This window comes from Pleurodeles waltl, chromosome 5 (genome assembly GCF_031143425.1).
Source record: "Pleurodeles waltl isolate 20211129_DDA chromosome 5, aPleWal1.hap1.20221129, whole genome shotgun sequence".
Classification (NCBI taxonomy): domain Eukaryota; kingdom Metazoa; phylum Chordata; class Amphibia; order Caudata; family Salamandridae; genus Pleurodeles; species Pleurodeles waltl.
In genome coordinates, this window is record NC_090444.1 from 1,533,109,150 (window position 1) to 1,533,125,679 (window position 16,530).

A 16,530-nucleotide genomic window follows, 5' to 3' on the forward strand; every position below is an offset into this window, starting at 1 on the left:
GGTGAGAGAAATGTGGTCCTGCACCGGGTGCAGCCTCACGTTTCTTAAACCAACACCTAAATTGACAAGATAATGTAAGAAAGTTTCATGTTTGATATTTTGCCAGTGGTGATTAAGTAATAAGTACAGAAAGATAACAATGTAGCAGTCCTTTTAGTTATTGACAATTATTCCACATTGAATGAACACAAGCTAAGAGCCTCAGGTCTCTGCAATTCACATACCTCAATTGTAGTTTTTTTTCAACTAATATTTAGAAGAAATTATGTCTTTGTCATTCTTAGAGAATCTAAAAAGATGCAAGTGGCAGATCCAGCTGCTGCATAAATATAGGAAGAGAAAATGTTGCACAAAAAAAGCCATCTGAGAGAGTGTGTCGCTTGGCTAACAACCAAATCCATCTCCAAAGAACAAAAATGCAGACTGATGAATTTTCCCTTGTCATACATTATTACATTGGTGATTTGTTATAAACTGGAAACACTGAATGCACATTCTTTTTTTAATATTTTTACTATTTCATGAGGGGCGGGCAAGTCTCAGAGGAGAAAAAGAGCCTGAACTTAAACACCTAAACCCATAAGTAGAAATGCACAAATGCAAGTAACACAGCAATATGTAGATAGGAAAACAAACTTATCAAACTGTAATGCAAAAAGAAAGAACAGATATAAATAACAGTGCAAAAAATAATATTGAAATGGCGGTACCTAAATAGAACTATAGGACCATACTTAGTGCGCCTTTGAGTTTTTTACAATTTAAGTTGATTGGCTAATCCATTGGCTGAAGTTTAATGATCACCATCAGATAGATGGGTGCATCAGCATTCATCTTGAGCCACACTTAGCAGTTAAAGGGTGAAAAGCGGAAGATCACTTCAACACTTCCTGATTTTTTAGATTTGGCTGTAGCCATTCCTTTTTATTTTAACAAAGAATTGTGTATAATATATTTCCATAAATGGCCTTTTAGCCTCCTCTGTTCATCCATTGGTCTGTTCTTGGGTCATTCACATTTTGCTCGTGCCCACCACATCACACAGCAATGGGCAATGGGTCAACTTACTTCAGCACTGGCTAACTTCACTTTGAATTACTGCATTTTGCAGATGTAAATTACTTTATTTTCCTCATTCTGTTCAAATTAGCAACCTTGTAGTACATCCTTCCTGTAATTGCTCCAGAAAAAAAGTGCTAGCCTTTTTAGATTTGAATAACTCATATTTACACATTCCAAATCTACCAGGAGTTTCTGCATTCTTGAGGAGCACTATTATTTCTGAGTTCTGTCTTTCACACTGACGTGCAAGGAGACTCTTCACAAAGACACTGGCACTACATTCTAAAGGCGTACATTTCTATCCCTACTTGAAAGTTTTACTAATCTGTGCCTATATATTTTTCTAAAACATTCTCAAAGGTACGCCAGTTTTATTACTAAATCCAATCCAATCGGTGGTGGCGGCGAGGGACCCGCCTCTGCAGCGCCGTCCTCCAACACGACTTCTGGCTGCTTTCCACCTCAATGTTTTCTATAGACTTGTTGTGCACTAGTGATAGGTTTGGCATGTCTTCACTTTGTAAGGACTGGTATAGGGAAGATGGATGAGGAGATAATTGCCTGGTTGCTTATTGATAATCTTGCTGCGCCACTTGGATTCAAGCTAGACTGGCTGATGAGGGGTGATACTCTGAAACCGGTCCCAGGATTCTTGTTTCCGGTCCAGAGAGGACCTGACTTGGCAGCTTGGGCTGGACTGCTCTCATGGGAGCAGGGTCATGACTGATTTGCATATAGCTTGATCCAAACTGGGGTGATGTGGCAAGCAAAATAATGATTGATTAAACTCAGATCTGTGACTGGGGGTGAGTGTTTGAAAAGTTTCTACACTCCGGCCATTATTTTATTTTGTGCTGTTGCTATGTGCGCCCTTAGGTGCTACGGTATGGCCAGACGTGGGTCCCTTGCTCACTGCACCACTTGGATTCTAGCTAGTCTGACTGAGGAGAGGTTTTGCCCCAAAACCAGTCCCAGGATGCTTGTTTCCAGTCCAGGGAGAACCTGGCATGGCAGTTTAGGCTGGGCTGCTCCCATAGGAGCAGGGTCAAGACTGATTTGCATGTGGCTGGGTTCAAACTGGGGTGACGTAGCAAGCAAAATAACAATGGATTAAACCCAGATCTGTGACTGGGGGTGAGTGTTTGAAAAGTTTTAACGCTCCATCCATCATGTTATTTTGTGGTGTTTCTATGCTTATTGATAATCTTCATTACTCTGAATCCTAATCTTCCTTTTCGCAGTCCTTATTTTCCCAGCCAAGCGTCCCGATATTAGGTGCATATATATATTGTTAGATCTTTGATGGTTCAGGAAGTGTTGTAGTGACCTTTTGTTTATTAACCTCCTACCAGTGAGAGTAGCTTAAGATAAAGACCTTAATGTGTACTATTTTGCAAAGCTAACACATGTCTGATTCTGAGTTTTTATTCTCTGGTGTTGGTGGAATATATTTTTTCAGACTTGTGCCTTTAAATAGCATCTCCTTTGAATTCTACCTTTTGCTTTCTAGATATATGACTGTTTTAAGTGAGCTGATTGTGGACTTATCTGAGAATGTTTTGGCTTGCCTCTTGTGAGATATATGAGCAATATATTGTGACTTAACTTTTCTTTTTTAAGTATCAACTTTCATTTCTTCAATTAATTTTTTCCCATACGAATTATTTGGGTAACTTTGGAAAGAATGAATCAACACTGTGATAAGGACTGCAAATTATGGACTCAATTAGGCATATATTAATGGACGTCAGTTCACTTAAATACCAGGGCAGCAGAAGTACCATTACACATTCTTTCATGGCATTATTTGAAGTAACAACATATTATATTTGACCTTAAATCTTCCCAGGACGTGATGTCACATGACCTTAACCCTGATGTCACCATGATAATTGCCATTGCAGAAGTTCCATAATAACTGCCTGATTAACATGACAACACAACACAGGCAACTGTCTATTTTAGATGCTACCTATATTAGTGTCCTGATATTGTATGCCGCTGGAAGATTACTAATTTCTCTTTTTAGTACTTGAAAAATGATGTGTTCTTATGAAGAGGATATAATGTTACAAAACATAGAATGTCACTCAGAACCTAAATTATTTATACCACTAGCTTTTAAGTTTTAATATAGTGTATATCGTGAAATGAGAAATATATTAATAAATCGTATGGAAAGGAAAAAAAAGAGATTACCAATAAGATTGGTAATTATGTTTTTTATGTATTGATTGATATGGACCATATATTGAATATGAATTACGGTATTAGCCTAAAGTATTCCTTCTTGTTAACACATTTTAATGTATGATCGTTTGCAAGCAACTATCACTTGTGTGAAGCACAGAGGCGAGGTTTTTATTTTTTAGAGATCAATTGTTAACATATATTGAAACATGGAAACAACTTAATTTAATATTTTTAGTTCAACTTTTATTTAATCAGAAAAGTTGCTGTGCACTGCTGAATGTATTTATTTTTTATGATCTAGAAGGTAATGTCCCAGTTCCAGTGGAAGTTGCAGAAAGCAGACAGCGCTCAGCAAAGCATTGTTTGCCTTCTATTCTTGTAGGGGCAGCTGGTGATTTTCGAAGGTGGTTGGACATAATTCCTGCTCTGATTTGTATCAACTGAGTGAAGTGGGTGAGCCTGGTATCTTTCAAACAGGGTCAGGAGGTTTCTCCCTGCTAAATATGTCAAAAATATGTCAAATATGGCATTCTAAAGCACAAATTATCATATACATTTGTTAAAAGGCTTCAGGCTGTGGAAGGGCATTCATTGAATATTGAGGCCCTCATTATGAGGTTTGCAGTCATGAGACTGCCAGTCTCACCGTAGTGGTCCTATCGCCGCAGAGCCAGCGGTAAGAACTGCCACATGACGAGTTGTGAGGCTTGGCAGATGCCAAGCCTCCACAACTCCACCTGGCCCGGTGGAAGACCCCAGCCTGCTGTCTGGATTACGAGGCTGCAAACCGTCATGCTTTCCATGGTGGTCACCCCGCCATGAAAACCCTGGCGGTCACGCACCCGGCGTCATGAATCTTCATTCCCGTCACGGGAACACACATACACACATGTCCGCACACATGCACACACACCCCTACCCGCCCACACACTCACACACACCCCTCCACACCCCTTCACGCACACATGCATTCACAATCACACCCATTCAGTATACACATACATGCACTCAGACACACCCATTCACTCACATTCATCAACACAGACACCCCCATTCATGCGCACATACATGCAAGCATTCAGCACCCCCTCGCAAACATGCACACACTCACCCAAACACACAGACCCCTTCCCCCTCCTTCAGGTGCCCACTTCCGGGAGAGGATGGGTCCTGGCAGTCTTCCCTCACCGCCACCACCATGCCAGCATTACGGCTTGTAATATGGTGGGCGGAGTCCTGCTGGCATGGCGGTGCCGGCGAGGGACCCGCTTCTGCAGTGCCAAGCGCCAGTACAACTGATGGCTGCTTTCCGCCTCAATGATAGCGGAAAGCACCCAGCACTCGTATTATAGTGGTCTGCTGACCGCCAGCACTGGAGATCGTCTGGCGGGTTAGGCTTTGCCAGTCAGGGAAATTGACCGTCAAAGTCTAAATGAGGGCCCAAGTCTTTTCATGGGGTGTAAAGTCAATGAAACCTGATGCTTTCCATTAGTTCACCCCATTTTTCTCAAACTGTTTCAGGAACGTACCTTGTATATTACATCCATTGTGCCAGAGCCAGATTTTGATATGGCTGCCCCCCTCCCTTAGGCTACAGGTGCCTCCTTAGGTCAATAATTACATACAATATGCCAGTGCCAGAATTTTGCCGTTAATGACTTTTAAATACATGGATGACCCATATTTAAAAAAATTATCTCTAGTATGGCTTGGTTGCTCATCTCCTTTACATACCACGGCTGCTCTCCCTTATTCCAAGAATTACCCTAATGTGCCAGCTATACCTCAAAAATACATATGAGACATAGCATCTAGGGTACATGTTGTGAACTGAAGAAGCAAGTCATTGATATACAACCAGAAGGTGTGTGTGATATGACGTGATTGTAGCCGAATTAAGAAAAGAAATGAAATAAACAAGCAAGAATTAAAATTTGTAAGAATATTTGTATTGCTGATTTAAAGAGTTTAAAGGGATAGAGCATGTAAGTGTCAGGTGAAAAAGAGGTGTTGTTCTATGTTAAATATACAGTGCAAGGATTCTGTGCAGAGAGGGTGATATGTGATTCCAACTTTTTGAAGCACAAATTATGAAGGATTGGTCCATTGTGTGATATTTCTTTAATGGTGTCTGTTCCAGCAATAGAGACTCAGAGCTCTGAAGAAAGCATAGATCTCCTGAGCGTTATACCTTATTTGTCAGGCAGTAAGGAGTGATGTGACTATTAGTCTGTGTGTTAGGCTTTTAGTTTCAATTGGGCGCTATATTACTGTTCTGAGTACAAATATAATATGTTTAAAACGTTTTTTCCAGGTATACGTCATCCTAGAGCGTACATGGCATACCTGAGTAGAGCTGAGTGCACTTTGAGATTACCTGTGAGCAGAGAATTACCATAATCAAGGTTCAACAATACCAGGGACACGATTATTGTCTTAAAATCTTGTTCTGGGATGAAAGACTGTATCAAAGAGAAGTCTCAACTGACATTTTGTTAAGGCCCTGTTGCTTGCTTGTTTGTGATGTCTTTTGTTATGAAGGGTGCCAATTTATGTTGTGTTTTTATTGATTCCTGGTTTCCCAGTGCATAAATTGCCATGATTGGACAGGGATTTTTTGTTCAGCAAAGAAAATAAAAAGACATTCAGTTTTAGCTGCGTTTAATTTGGGTTGGTTACTGTCATTCATGGCATAATGGTTTCAAGCGCTGAGACTAGCTATGTGATATGTTGAGTCGACACTTTATTACACATTTGAGTATCATCATGTTTTGATGATAAGATATCCTAGCATGGTGATAAGTTCAGTCTGGAGATTTCTTTCAAAGTTGAAAAAATATTCTGACATTTTTTGTTATTTTTTAATAGAACAATTGCCCGCAGAATTGCAGATCATGTTGCCTATAATTCATGCACTGTCTAGGAAAAGTTTATAAACATTTCCTGTAAATGCTGTGCATCGCATCTATATTTGATTTAAATAATTGAATAATAATATTCTTGCCAATTGCTTAGCACTTTCTCTGATGTGTTTTGGCTACTGGACGAATGAAGGACCTAAGCAGTATGGTCTAGTTGGTAAAACGTTCAATTAATCCAGTGAACACATATATACAATAACTGAGTTCCCTCTGACTATAGTGATGAAACATCTTCACTAGATTTTTCCGGTGAGCTTCATTTTCAATATAAACACAAATTTGAAAATAATTGATAAGCTTTCTCTTTGGCTACATGCTGAATCGATAAATCATTTTTAATATGGGAAGGCAGTAAGATATATATCACTTAGATAGTGCACTGAATTATTCTAAAAGTTACCCCTATTTATTATAGCTATGATGGATGATAGTAAGGGAAGCAGCAAGCCTTTCCTTGCCATAAATGAAGGACGTGTTGAAGTGACGATTAATCCATATGTCCTCTTCTAAACTGCACGACCGTAGACTAAATATTGAGCTCTGAGAAATGCAAAAGGAATGTCCTGCACCCGTTTCAATACTACTGCACAAGGCGGGGAATGGCGAACCAGAGACCTGACTGGTGCCTTGATCAGGGTTAGATAGTCTTTCACCTCCACGCTGCTGGGTCAAATCCTGCGTACGTCAGTAGGAATCAGATGTTGTCACCTTCAGACTGGAGGGTTATGACATTTTCAAGTTGGCTTAATGTACGTGAGTACTTTTCAAGGGCAGTTGTGAGCAAGGAAAACTATATCATGGAGTAATTAGGGTCTTATGAGAAGGTACAATGGTCCACCAACGGTGTGTTTGTGTGATTGTGCGTGTGCGTGTATGTGTAGTAGAAGGCTCTAGTATAGATTATAGATAGCGTGAAAACAATTTCACTGTGCAGATCCTTATTGGAAAAGGCCCTCTGACTCTGCTGGTTTTAACTGGTCAGCACCATAAACTTTGTGCTGCTTTGTCCCACCAAAAAAACATGTTCAACCATCATACAGCATTTATTCTTTGCCGGTATCATTAATTAACCTCTATGGGCATGCATTTTGCACCCGGTGTTCCATAATTCAGGAGTGAAGTATTTAATTACCATTCTATTCTGTGTTTTCACGCGAGAAATGAGAATAACAACGGGATTATATGTTTGCACACAAATTCCCACATTCCTCACCCTTTTCTCAACGCACATTTCTCCAGTTTTTTATTGTCGAACTGTTGCTGAAGAAAAAAAAAAGCAGGACTGCGATATTCTCAGGTAATTTGTAATCCACATTCAGTCAGTAACTCCCGTTACCAGCCAAACTATGCTTCCATGATTTACTTAATGAAATGCCAAATGTCTCTATTGATGTATATAAAGAAGCCATTAAATGCAATCCATTTAAAAGATGTTGTTTGCGTTTAGTGTCTTCTGGAATCTAACAAATGCATACAAGCCAACTCGAACTTTAACGATTTCAAGAAATATCTCCAAATTCTGTTATTCACCGAGCCTCTGTGCCCCAAACATATTTTATCACTCATGAATATCGCATAGCAAGCACTGTACAACACTTTTCATTATGCTTTTAGCCCTCTGGTACAGAGGTCTTCAAACTGTGAAGGGCACCCCACCTGCCCTCATCTGCGGGAGGGTCATTACCTCTGAAATATTAGGGAATCCTTTAATCATAATGTCAGAGGCGATGATTGGAAATAAAAATAACCAAGAAGCAAGGCATTCTTTCTTTGTTTTTTAGGTTGTTTTTGTTTCCAAGCAAGGTGACTCAGAGGAGATGAGCAGGGTAGAGTTGGGTGGGGAGTGGTTGGGGGTGGACCCCATATCGATTGGCAACAGAGCTCTTACACAATGTAAGCTAGTGTCCTGACTCCTGTGGGCCTCAAAGTCATGGTCACGGACAGGAAAGGGCGAGGAGCTGGGGGATTTTTTTCTGTAACGATCCGGGGGGAGAATGCTGGTGGCTGCCTTGGAGCCAAGGTCATAGGATAGCAGGATCGTTTTCAGAAAGACACGGGGATGGGAAGGATGCTCTTGCCAGGGGGGACTCTGTGCCATAGATGCCAACGTTTCCAGGTGTAGATATACCCATCTACGCCAGTCAAGATATTTCTTTGAGGTCTGGAATTTGTAGTCCTAGGTTTATGATGAGTTAAACATGACTTCAATTTCTAGAATGCGAAGAAAAAGCCTGAAATTGAGCAGCTAGTCATACACGCACCTGGGAATCTTGGCCCATTCATGTCAGAATGGTTTCAAGGGCTGAGACTAGCTATATGATATGTTGAATGGACACTTTAATGCACAGGTGAGTATCATAATTTTTGCGCTGATAGGATATCCTAGCATGGTGATAAACTCAGTTTGCGAGATTTCTTTTAAAGTTGAAAAAAAATCTGAGATTTAAAAAAATATTTGTAATATTTTTATTAGAACAATTGCCCGCAGAGTTGCAGGTCATGTTGCCTATAATTCACTGCACTGCACTGTCTAGGACATGCTTATGAACATTTCCTATCAATGTTATTCATCGCATTTATACTTGATTTCAATAATTGAACAATAATAATACATTTTTTACCAATTGCATAGATCTTTCTCTTATGTGTTTTTTGGCCACCGGACGAATGAAGGACCTAACCAGCGTGGTCTAGTTGGTAAAACTTTGAATGAATCCAGTGAAAACATTTGTACAATAACCGATTTCCCTCTGACTATAGTGATGAAACACCTTCACTAGATGTTATTCGGTGAGCTTCACTTTCAATATAAACATAGATTTGAAAATAATTGATAAGCTTTATCTTTGGCTACATGAATCAGTAACTAACTGAATATTGGAAGGTAGTAAGGTATACATTGCATAGTGCACTAAAAGTATTCTAATTATTACTCCTACTAATTATAGTGTATGATGATAGTGAGGGAAAGCAGCATGTCTCTCCTTGCCATAAATGAAGGACGTGTTGAAGTGACGATCAATCCATATGTCCTCTTCTAAACTGCACGCTCGTAGACTAAATATTAACCTCTGAGAAACGCAAATGGAATGTCCTGCACCCGTTTCACTAGTACTGCGGAATGGCGAACTAGTTTTAGTCAGCTCCATTTGCTTGAAAACTTCAGTGGAAGTCCACTAATGGGTGCCTTAGAGCAGCTCCTTTTTCCCTCTGAAATGTCAGGGGGTCAGGCTGAAGGACAGCACTCTGATGTTTCCCAGTTCCATGCCTGAGTAGGTCATGCAGGACAGGATTTTATATTCATATATCTTAATATTATGGAATTTGGTGTCTTCATTATCATATTGTTAGATGATGTTAGGTGATGACTACAAGTCCAGGAATGCAAAGAATAAAACCCAGAATGATTATGCCACACATGAACATACCTGGGAAACTTGAGAGCTCGGCTGGGGGCCTCTGGGCCATAGCATACAAGTAATACTTAAAGTGTTGGGGATAAAAAAAAATTGTGCAGCTGCTAAGGGGAAGATTCCAGGGTTCTCAGGGTAATGGCCTGAAAAAAGTTGAAAGGCCCACTGTAAGGGACTTTTATCATGGCCTAGGCAAAGGAACAACATCTCACAGTTACTTTTGGAACTAAGGGCCTGAGGCCCTAGCAGCACATTGCGCCACCATAGTGTCATTTTTTTGGAGGCTCCGGTGGTGCAGTGTGCTGGCCCATATTTACAATGCCACGCAAACCACCTTGACTGGCTTTTCGTGGTCTTGTAAATATGGACCCCTTTCACGCCTAACACTGTGTGAAAGGGCTGTGCCAATGGTGTTGCTGTGGGTGTCCCCACGCAACACCCCTGGAATCAGACAGAATCTGATGCATTCCCAGATTTACAAGTCTGGAATGTGCCAGATTCCTATGCCACTTCAAGGGTGGCAATAAAGTGGTGCAACAAGGAGAAACAATTATTTCTCTCAGTTTTTTTCCTCTTTCTATGTTTGCTGCATTCTAGAGCACACATAGAAAGAGGAAAACACCATTAATGATTGTTTATGTGCAGGAAGATGCCCAACCATACCTTCAACACAGCCCTCGTGCACCATGGTGCAAGGGTGGCTTCATTGGTGCTAGGCAGCAATTTGTATGCCAGCGCAGGGGACAAGGACAGGAATGCACCATATCTTGTAGATGCGGCGCATTCCTGCCCTTTTGTTTTGACACACGGAAAGGCTTGTTGCTCTGCCCTGCACCAAAACCTAGTAAATGAGGCCCTAAATTGGGCACAGTAACTCGTATTATTTACAGTGCTTAGAAATGGCACAATTGCAGCACGAACTACTACATCGAACAAGTTATTAGTAACAGTCATTTAAAAATACATTACACAGCTCTGAAATACTTCTAAGGTATTTTGTTCTAGTTTCAGCCATTTCAACTTTACATTTGAAATGGGAAATATACAGGCTTTTCCTGTTTTTCCAGCTTTAACATAAATATAGTATTGATTTAGTAAGTCCCTCCCCCTCTTGCCACCATAGCAGCCACTCTTTCTGACCCTAGAGGTTTTTTAGGGAGGCCCCGACTCAAATACTTTTTAGACTGGCGGGCGGCACAACAAAAGGTTTGAAGAACTCTGCTTTAGCATGTGGTACCCGAACAGTTGTCCGTGCTTTAGCGAGAATACGGTAACTGTGCATTTGAAAAGTAACTCTCTTAACTTTGACCTAAGACTTCGCCATGACTAACGTATAATCACAACTCCCTTTATTCTGGTCGTGTTGTGCGTCCTTTAGTTTTGTTTTCTACAGAGGAAAACGTGCATAGGAAGAAGTCAACAGCTGACAGAGCCACCGTGCTCCTGATTAAAAAAGGAAAAGGCAGGTTGCTTTATTTCTGGTGGGACGGTGTAGTCAAAGAAAGAAAAGTAGCGCGTTTGCATTACATGTGTCTCACTTGAAAGGAAATTTGTTCAATGCCTATACAATTGAAACTTCAAATTAAACTAATTCTAAGTAATTTGCATTCGCTTTGATGTGCAACAGCAAAATACGCGTTTGTTCACATAAGCTACAACACTGTCTGGGCAGTTGGGAACACACTATCTCGATGCCAACTGACGGTGTCCTCACGTGTCCAGAAAAGATGCATAAACCGAGACAGGTCTTGACGCAAGGTTACGTAATCTTTATGGCTATGATAAAAAAAACGCCCAAATTAGAACGCGCAATAACCCCCTGTACATCGCAGAATAGGATTGTACCTCAGGTACCACATATGCCATGCAATAAAGTTGCGCAAGTCAAAAGCTTCTGCTTCAAGCAATGCAGTGATGTAAATCCATCTAGAGCACTGTTGATTGGCTTGGATGAGATAGCGGTTAATTCAGAGGCTCCTTCGGGACGCATGATAATGAGTAATTCGGTAATGTCGCTTAGAGTAATGACTTAGGGTGTAATGATGTCCCAACACGGCATAGAGGACACACGCAAACTACAATATTGCCGATGTACTGTACTGCCAAGGGGTGCAAACAGGGTTTCCAGATGATTAATTTGCTAAATTAAATCTAATTTTCAGTAATTTGCAACATCGTGTTTTTTTAACTAAACAAGCAAAGCATATAGACCATCGAAACTCTCTGTGCTACTGCAACATGTAACGTGTTATCAACGAAAAGAGACAAACAGCCTTAAAACAGATTATACAGACTGGAACATTCATATCTGTAAGTCTTACAGGCTGGTTAAAAACAAAAAAAAATCCACGACTTTTCCGACAGCTAAACCACCAAACTCGATGAATGGTGTGAATGCTTTACCATTAAATGGCGCCTTAAATGAAGGAAAATAACTTACCAGGCAAAGGAGAAATAAAAACTGCAAAACCAAGAAGAAGGAGGATGAGTCCAAACCAACTAGCCCGGCTGAGGCTGGGGATAACAAAAATAAAACCTATCTGTGAAGGAATGTAGCAGCCCCTTCCAACCCTTTTATGGCGAGGCACGGTGCTATATATAGAGGGAATACACGCTTCCACTAAAATTATGGATTCACATGCTTTATGTGGCTTCAAAATTAACTTCCATTCAGAAAATTATGATACAGCTTGTGTGTGTTGCTCTCAGTGCAGAAACCAAAATATAATGCAATTAAAAAAGCTTTATAAATGCACATGCGTAAAGCAGTTGTTTAGGTCGAGGCGTGGACGCAGTTTGAAAGCCTAGTATAAACTTTAAGCACCTCCTTTTGATGATTTGAAATGCTGTTGATAAAGCATTCGATTGAAAGGACATCAGACATGAATTTTAAAAGGCACAATACAGAGCGTCTTCGGCTGTAACGTTATCTCCCATAAGGCGTCGTGGAGACATGCTTGAGTTTCAGTGAATGTTATCGCCATGTGCTGCGACATGTCAGCTGTATGAAAGGCCCCTGATGCTAATTCGGTTTGGAGCAGCAAAGTCCTGCGCGCTCTACGCGAGCCACTCTGTTCCTTCTATTTACTCCCGATAGCATTTCTGCTAACTTTTTGCTTTTCAGCCTTGTTATCTTACTTGTGAAAGATATGTGTCTTCACCTCCGGTCACGTTTGTGCTTTGGCAACATTCCTCCTACATTTTTTTTCTCATCGGTGTTTTAAGAGGAGAGTCGCTTTATAATGAGGTGACCATCTGGTATGAAGACAAATTTGGGACAGGACTTTAAAAAATTCATGACAAAGGGTCAAAACTCGGGATAAAAATTCAGGACAAAAAGTAATTTGTACAGAGATATCCAAGGAGAGGCCACACAAGACTACTCTATCTTAACATTTATTTACTATTTTCTACATAGCACTATTTATTCACTATGGGTTTTATGTGATTGCCTCTAAGTATGCTACTTTCAAGTGCACATTATGGGGGTCATTACAACATTGGCGGTAAAAGCCGCTTACCGCCGTGCAGAAGACCGCCAATACACCGTCGCGGCTGCGGAATTCGGCAATAGCTATTATGACCCACATCATGGATTCCGCCGAAATTGAGACACCCACACAAGTCCGCCACACCAAAGGTCAGCGATAAATATGCGGAAACAAATCCTCCACCTCCACGCCAACAGAAACACGCCCATGCTATTACGACCCACGAATCCACGCGGCGGTCTTTCAACCGCGGAATTCAATTGGCGGTACACACCGCCGCGCTCAAAATAAACACACATCTCCAAAACACCGCCACATTGGACAATTACAAATACACACACCTGATACACATACACACACCACTCCCACACACCCAACACAATATAAAACACACACCCACATCACCCACAAACCCCTATGACCACAAATTAGAGACGAAGGCCAGAGAGAGACAGCACAGAATAGATAACACCATCACACAGAGGCACACTACACCATCACCCACACAACATCCACGCACAAAACACCACATACCACTACACTCACCACACTCATCAACACATACACCACCCCACACATCACACACACCACCCCATGGCATGCCAAAAACACCCCGCTTCTCCGAGGAGGAGCTCAGGGTCATGGTCGAGGAAATCATCATGGTAGAGCCACAGCTATTTGGCTCACAGGTACAGTACACATCCATAGCCAGGAAGATGGAGCTATGGCAAAGAATAGTCAACAGGGTCAACGCTGTGGGACAGCACCCAAGAAATAGGGAGGACATCAGGAAGAGGTGGGACGACCTACAGGGGAAGGTGCGTTCCACGGTATCCAGGCACCACATCGCGGTACAGCGGACTGGCGGCGGACCCCCACCTCCTCCCCCACAACTAACAACATGGGAGGAGCAAGTCTTGTCCATCTTGCATCCTGAGGGCCTCGCAGGAGTCGTTGGAGGAACGGACACTGGTAAGTCAAATCTTCACTATCATATCCCCCACCCTACCTGCATGCTATCACACACCCCCACCCTCACACCCTCCCCCATCACCCTAACTCCTCACTAATCTACACATAACACCAACCGCCCATCCCAACCCCAAGACCTGCATGACACAACTAAGCATGGACACCCAGCACTAAAGCATGCCCACAGCACATACCCACAACACCCCACAAACATCACCACACAAGCCCACACACAGGAATGCCTGCACTGGGGTTCACGCACACCCAACCATTGCACACCATGAAACACACACATGCAATAATCATGTACTTATAATCCCGCAGGAACCCAAAGGAACGTCACCACACCAGAGGGTCCAGACAACACCACTCCACCCCCAGAAGAGGCCCACAGTGACGACAGCAGCTCTGCCCTACTGGATCTTGATGACCAGCCCGGACCATCGTGGGCCTCAGGACAGTCGGTTCCCCTTGCCCAGCCACAGCCCAACACCGAGCTTACACCCTCTGGTAACACCAGCACAGTACCAACCCAGCGGGCCCATACCTCCCTAACCAGGACAGGTCAATCAGCGGTGTGTCCACCACTACAGGGCACCCAGGCTAACCTAACACCCCAACAACAACAGGGACCTGGGGGCAGTGGTAGTGGGCACACGGTCCAGGGGACGGAGGCACAGGAACACCGGGGAACTCGGAGGGCTGCTGTGCGACAGAGGGAGGACAGGCCAAGGGAACCTACTCTCAACGAGGCCCTCTCCTCCATCATGGGAGCATACCACCACTCCCAGGAGACGATGGCAACGGTCCTGGACAAGTTGCAGGAGACCCTGCGTCTGCAGGAGGAGCAGTATTTGGGGTTCAGGGAGGAGCTCAGGACCATCGGCTCCGCCCTGGGCACCATCATAGGGGTGCTGACGGACATTCAAAAGACCTTGAGGGACACCGTGGCACTCCAAGGGGCCCCTGACACTAGCCAGGACGATGAAATGCCCACCCCCTCCGCCGGCGCTAGTGGACAGGATGCCCCGCCACAGGACCAACACACCAGCAAACCACCCCCTGCAGACGGACAACCACCACGAAAGCGGGCCCTGAGATCCAGGAACAGGACAGAGCAAGATGGCAAGACCCCTGCCAGGAAATAAGACCACCCTGTTTGTCCCCCCACTGTCCCACTTTGTTATCCTGTCCAGCTTGGAACTGCCCCAGCTCCACTTCTAATGGTCAGATGTGCAATGTACCTGTGAGACTAATAGACTGGACTCTGCCATGGACATTCTTCCACCATGACCTCTCCCCATTTCACAACCCCCCTACATTTTTATGTACTTCAATAAACACCCTTGAAACCTCAATAATATTGGAGTCAGTCAATGATTGTGAACTTTGTATTGTCAAATACAGTGTTAAAAAAGGTTACCCATTGGAAGGTCAACATACCAATGTCACACATCACTAGCCTTTCAAGGGTGCAAGCTGTTGACACGTAGATTACCACATTACTGAAACTGAGATGGAAGGGGACAACTCAGTTACCAAATAGGGAGTGAAATGTAGGTACAGGAAAGAGGTAGACGTGTGAAATGTAATATAATGTGAAACATGAAATTGTACTCACCTGTGTCTCATTGAAAATATTGCTGTATGACTGACTCCCTGTTGTCGTTTTCATCTTCATCAGCTTCATCCTCATCACTGTCCACAGGCTCCACAGGCTCAACCGCTGCAACTACACCGTCATCTGGATCATCCTCCTGCAGAAAAGGCACCTGGCGTCGCAATGCCAAGTTATGGAGCATGGAGCAGGCGATGATGATGTCGACCACCTTCTTCGGTGAGTAGAATAGGGACCCACCTGTCATATGGAGGCACCTGAACCTGGCCTTCAGGAGGCCGAACGTCCGCTCGATCACCCTCCTAGTCCGCCCATGGGCCTCATTGTAGCGCTCCTCTGCCCTGGGAATCCTCACTGGGTCAGTAGCCAGGACAGGTTGGGGTAACCAGAGTCCCCCATTAGCCATACACGGTGCCTCTGGAGTTTACCCATCATATCAGGGATGCTGCTATTCCGCAGGATGTAGGCGTCATGCACTGAGCCAGGGAACATTGCATTTACCTGCGAGATGTACTGGTCTGCCAAACAGACCATCTGGACATTCATCGAATGATAACTCTTCCTGTTCCTGTACACCTGTTCATTCCTGCGGGGGGGGACCAGAGCTACATGGGTCCCATCAATGGCACCTATGACGTTGGGGATATGTCCAAGGGCATAGAAGTCACCTTTAACTGTAGGCAAATCCGCCACCTCAGGGAAAATGATGTATCTCCTTGCGTGTTTCAGCAGGGCAGACAACACTCTGGACAACACGTTGGAAAACATAGGCTGTGACATCCCTGATGCCATGGCCACTGTTGTCTGAAAAGACCCACTTGCAAGGAAATGCAGCACTGACAGCACCTGCACGTCAGGGG

The 16,530-nt window shown here is 43.1% G+C and overlaps 1 protein-coding gene across 1 annotated transcript in view; it reads right to left on the reverse strand.

Moving 5' to 3' along the window:
* MYOM2 (myomesin 2) overlaps positions 1–12,139 on the reverse strand; it is a 571,331-nt gene extending 559,192 nt beyond the window's left edge. Inside the window, exon 1 of the mRNA XM_069235814.1 lies at positions 12,030–12,139. The gene's annotated coding sequence lies outside the window, so the exon portion shown is untranslated. The remainder of the gene's footprint in view (positions 1–12,029) is intronic.
* Positions 12,140–16,530: the final 4,391 nt, after the last annotated feature.